The sequence below is a fragment of the Osmerus eperlanus genome, chromosome 22 (assembly GCF_963692335.1).
Source record: "Osmerus eperlanus chromosome 22, fOsmEpe2.1, whole genome shotgun sequence".
Taxonomy (NCBI): Eukaryota; Metazoa; Chordata; class Actinopteri; order Osmeriformes; family Osmeridae; genus Osmerus; species Osmerus eperlanus.
The window spans coordinates 4,215,166-4,221,165 of record NC_085039.1 but is presented as its reverse complement, the minus strand read 5'-3'; positions in this window follow the sequence as shown (position 1 = coordinate 4,221,165).

Genomic DNA, 6,000 nt, shown 5'->3' with positions numbered 1-6,000 from the left:
GCTGTGCTGAGTAGTTACAGATACTGTATTGTTTGATTGTTAAGGTTTTTAAATGGTATGAAACTTGTGAAATGTAAGGCACTACAGCAGGCCCCAGATAAACAGTTGATGAATGGTTGTTGTGTTGACGTTAAACGTCAAAATGGGGGGACTGTGGAAGAAATTGCGATTTCCGGTGTGCTTACATTATTCACTAATCAATATAACTAGTCATTGGATACTAGTTAGTATGTTCTCATGTAAGCTTGCTATTAATAAGAGTAGATGGTGTCTATGTGTCAGGGTTAATAGATGTTCGTGATCAGGAGAAAGTACTGGGTAAACGTCCTTGGTCATGACTACAAGGAGAGCGCCAACTATGATCTCTCTAGTCTGAGTGGTCATGTGTTGGGAGCTGTGAATCTCTTCCTCTGAGACTAATGTAACGTCATTACTGCCTGACTGTCACTATCTATGTTTACATTCCTGTGCCCTATAAAAGATGGTCCTCCGGCTTTCAGAGCGGAGAGAGACATGATTGAGACCTAAGCCTGGTGTTGTGTGGTCATTTATTGTCAGAGGTCTGGTTTTCTCTCCCAATCTGCAGATTGATAATACTTATTAAAATCCAGAACTCAACTGAACTTAGTCACTCCGTTTATGAAGAGACGGACAAAACACTTTCTTCATCAGTGTCCAGGATACAGTCGGACACTGTTTGCACCCCCATCCTGTAGTCATAGGCCATTGAGTGCATTGAATATCCTGATGCCATGTATCTGTAAAAGAGACACCTAGGTTTAGTTACATGGTCTTCACTTGATTAATAATCAGTTTTTCTTACCAGACCCTGAGCAATGCAGGAACAGGTGGAAATCACTACGTGACACCTTTAACGCATCAGAAAAGCGGTGGCACCCAGTGGGTCAGAGGGGGGTGGAAAGATGGAATGGAGACACCTGAAATCAATGTGGTTTCTGCTGCCACATCTCGGGGAAAGATGGTACAATCATCTGTAGTGTATGCAGGATAGTTTAAGGGTGAGGGTGGGGGTAGATGTTAGGAGGTGGGGGATGCACGCGGCCCGAGAGAGGTGGAAGGGGGGTCTTGGCCTCCTGTTAGGGGCGGGTGTTTTGGGTGGTGTTGGTTTTGGTGTGGGAGGGTCACCCTGTCTGTGTTTTTGTTATTTTCTGTGATTGGCCCCTGTGAGTGGCCTTTTGACCAGTGTTGTCCTGATTGTGTCCCTGTAACCCTGCCCCTGTGTGTAGCCCCTGGTTTTGTGTATTGCCCCCTATGGGTGGTTTGTGTGTGTTTTGTTTTTTTGTCATTCCTATTATTTGTTTTATTTTTTGTGTGTAAGGGGCTGGGGGTGTGGGGGATGGGAAAGGTGATGGTTTATTGTGGTGTCTATGATATGTTTATTGGTATTGGGGTTTGTGTGGACAGTGTTAGTTGGGTGAGTGGGGTCTCGGCCCCACGCCTTTCTTGTGTTGTGTCCGTTGTGAATAAAACCTTTAAAACTAAAAAAGTATGCAGTGGAGGGGAGAAGTAATCTGATATTTTACAGGAAAAGTAACAATACCACAGACAGTATAAAAATATTCTGTATGACTGAACATTAGTGGGATAAGAAGAGTGGAGAGTAATATGGCGATGCAGTTCTAGTTTTTATGGTTGTATCACTACTAACTAAAGACACCTGCTGGGTGCTCATGTTTGATTATGTAAATATGGGCCTGGTAAAAAAAATGATAGAATTTAACCCTTGTGTTATCTTCGGGTCATTCTGACCCATAAGTCATTGTGACCGTCTTATTGCGACAGATTTACCGCATACAAAGACAAAGTGAAGCATTTTCTTTTAACAGCTAGGCTGTCTCAGACCCCCCACATTGCAAAGGTTAAAAGAAAATTATTTTAATTTGTTTTTGTATTGGGTAAAATTGGGTAAACACAACGATGGTTCGTTATGAACCTTTGGGTCATGTGACCCGAAGGCAGCACAAGGGTTAACATAGTAAATACTGCGTATAATATAGTGTCTCACTTGACATGGGTGTTTGTCTATTTTCAGTTCTAAAAGCAGCCTTGAGATAGATGAGGAGCAGGGAGGAGGAAGGTCTGCAGACATCATAGTGGAATATGAGGATGAGAGAAGAGGAGATATGGAAAGTGGGGAGAGTGCAGAAAGGGAGAGAGGGGTGAGGGGAAATTGTGGGGATGAGAGACAGGTGAGAGAGCGGAGGGATGAGAGAGAGGGGCACTCTTATAGCTCCAAAAGACCAAGACAAGCACAGAAACCTTTTCTACCCTCTACCGAAGACCTTTACGCATTTCTCAAAGAACCAAGTCAACCTGATGACCCTGATGAAATGTTTTTACTAAGTTTATTGCCCGAGTTTAAGCAAGTCACCACCAACAAGGGCCAGCTGAAAGTACAGCTGTTGACCACAGTTCTGAACTGGGATAACAACCAGGTTTTTCCCACCCAAGCATACCCCCCCCCCCCCCCTCTCACCCTACCCTAACCCTTACTATTCAAACCACTCGAACAATCTTATCCCTGATCCCCTTTTTTCCCCCTGATCAATTTCTTGTTGGCCTATTCTTGTTATTTATTCTTGTTATTTATTTATTAATTATTCATATTAATATTATTGTTGGTTATTAATTGGCCAGATTTACTGGAAGCATTTTCTATGGAATAAATAAAAATGAACACTTTTTATCTAAAGCTTATGTCTTTCATTTACCTCAATGTGATAGCCAATCTTTGTTTGGCCTCAATTGGCTCTCTGTAGGTAGTTGTTTGTTTACAAAGGTCCTGACCTACATAGGACAACACCTCTTCTAATTGCGCGGGGCTCATCCTAAAATAATTGTGATATCTTCTGCTGTCAAGTGCCAATTCCTGTACAAGGTTATAGTAGTCCCCTTGCTGCTTTCGTCTTTCGTTGAGTGGATGAACCCACTGCCTTGTCCTGCTGGAAGTTCTCTGCTGGAGGAGTAAACAAAGTGCTATTTTCTTTTTCTTCAACTCGTGACGTCTGTAAAAGGGTCCTTTTTGAAAACAATGAAGACAAAGTCTAATGTTAGTCGTTTGGGGAGTAAAGTTTAACGTTTGAGTGATGGAGGGAGAGCCTACTCTAACCACACTCCTTCACATTTACAGTAGCGTTATATGGTTACAAAGTGACGAACAGATCTCCAACTGACACTTGCTAACTATAACTGGCCTTTCAAGGTAAATTACCATTACTAATTACCTACTTGCTGCTGGATACATACTATATGTCATTTCCAGTCAAAAGAAAATCGAAATATCAAAATATAAAACGTGTTTTATGTTTAAAATGTACAAACGTATGTAAGGGAGTCTGTTGGCTGAGCGGTGAGGGAATCGGGCTAGCAATCCAAAGGTTGCCAGTTCGATTCCCGGTCATGCCAACTGACGTTGTGTCCTTGGGCAAGGCACTTCACCCTACTTGCCTCGGGGGAATGTCCCTGTACTTACTGTAAGTCGCTCTGGATAAGAGCGTCTGCTAAATGACTAAAATGTAAATGTAGATAGCAAGGACCTACCCATCTTTTACGAGCGGTTACTTCTCCAGTCTGATCTCGAGCGCACAGCTGTTTGTTTACGTGACGTAACAGAAGTGCATATTTTACGCGTTCAGTGTGGACAGAGAGCGTCCGATGCGACGCGACAGTCGGACGCTCGCATCTAGTTAGGACACGGTGTAAGTGTTAATGGTCTTACTACATTTACATTTAGTCATTTAGCAGACGCTCTCATCCAGAAAGTACAGGGACATTCCCCCCGAGGCAAGTAGGGTGAAGTGCCTTGCCCAAGGACACAACATCAATTGCACGGCCGGGAATCAAACCGGCAACCTTCTGATTACTAGCACGATTCCCTAACCGCTCAGCCACCTTTTGTGCTTTTCACTTGAACAGGTGCAACGGGCAAAGTGCATTTCTGTACAGTACCGGCCCCAGTATGTCCATCAGTTTTGACAGACACCTGCATGCGGTTCAGTGTTGTCTCTTTGGCTTCCTTTGTTTCTTTTGCTTTGATGTGCAAAGCACTTGGATGCTGCTTGTTACAGATGGTGCACCGGAGACGTTTCGCACAGTCCTTGCTGATGTGTCCAGCTTTTGCCAGGCATCCAAAGCAGACTCCATTCTGCATCAGGAATTCTATTTTCTCTCTATGTGGCTTTGAATTAAACCGAGAACATGACATGAGCTCATGCTTACCATTGCAGAAGAGACATGCTTTATCTGGCACTGTGTTTCGGTTTGCTCTTGGTTTGTCTTGTGTCATGGTTTCTTCTGACGTTTGTTGAGTCGGCTCAACGTCAACTTGTGTAGCAAAACTATCCTTAGGAGTGGCTTCATTGGGGGTCTGGATTTGACCTTGCTCGAGCTGGACTCCTGAATGTCACCAAAAACTGGATCTGAGACAATGGTTGCTTGTTTTTCGATGAAAGATACCAGGTCAGCCATTCTCACTCTGGTATTGCGTTGTTGTATTTCACAGGCCTTTGAGCACCATCTATCTCTTAATTTATATGGCAATATGAAAATGATAGTTCTCATGTTAGAAATTGTGTCTAACTCCTCCATGTACTGAAGCTGATCCATGGCATTGCAGCAACCTCTCAAAAACAATGCAAAGTCCTGCAAAGCTCTTGGTTTTTCTGATTTTATCACTGGCCATGAGAGGGCCTGCTGTAGGCGTTTCCAAAATGCTCTTTAAGCAATTGCCTTGCTTTTCTATAGCCTCTACTTGCACCCATGAATTGGCAACTGAAAGAAGCAAAACCAGAGTTGTCAACTGGTTTTGCTTCTCAAGAATTTTGGAAAGATTGTCAGGTCCTCCCTGTGGAACCGAAAAGCTCTGTGAAGACGGACTCTGGAGAGTGCGAGTGGTCTGCTCGTAGACTGGTCTAGCAGCACTGAAAGACAGTGTGAGAGGTGGCGTTCTAGGTGTTCTGGTTGTTGTGAACAAACCAGGGAATTGCACATGAACTCCATCTTTTGGCCTTGTATCTCTAACATGTTCAGCAATTGGCTCAGAACTCCTTTCAATATTTTCTTCAAAGTACAAATTCATTGCATTCAATTCTGTACTGTACATTGCATCTACTGTTGTATTATCAACATCTTGTGCTTCAGCATTTCTGAGATAGTTAATGTTGGCTGTAGTTGCAGACAGTTCTGCTTGTAGATCAAGAGCCTCCATTTTCTTTCTGAGCTGATCTTGCTCATCCTCTAATGCAGGGGTCACTAATTGGCGGACCGCGGTCCGGGTCCGGACCCAGGCAGTTCCCTATCCGGACCCGGACCTATAACCGATATATTATTATGGAATTAATTCATTTTGACGGAACGTTTCCATTTTCCAAATAAATGTGGTTTCTATCTTACTTGTCCAATACAAAGGTCCAATCAGGAGCTTTAATAACTGTAATCACCATGACAACTCACTCACTGAAAGTTGGTTGCAACCTCTGTGGGTCAGGTTGTGTGTGTCATTCGCAACAACGCAGGCTAATCAATTTGCTAACAGTACCTGTTTCTTCCTTAGCGAAAAACATGGCGTGCTCTAAACCCGGCGAAAAGTTGATTCCAAAAATACCTAATTTCAGACAAGTATGCATTTGTGCTGCCGGTGGGGTGCACAAAACCGATGTGTTTAATGAGACGGTTGCCCTTGTCAATAGTGGTAGCTAATGTGAAACGTCACTATCATGGCCGTGGGAACTAGGAGTGCTGTAGCACCCCCTGACAGCACGAGATTTTCCAATGATATGACTTGAAAATTCACCACCGCGGCACAGCCCAGCCCCGCAGTAGCGGACTGGCCATCGGGAGCACCGGGAGAAGAATAACAATGGAAAACCAGGCTAAGAAACGTAAGGGTGGGGCTGAAAAATTAAGAGACAAAAAGACATCACCTTCACTAGACAAGGTTTTACCAATTGAAAAACGGCTATGTTAATTTTACATAAAGCT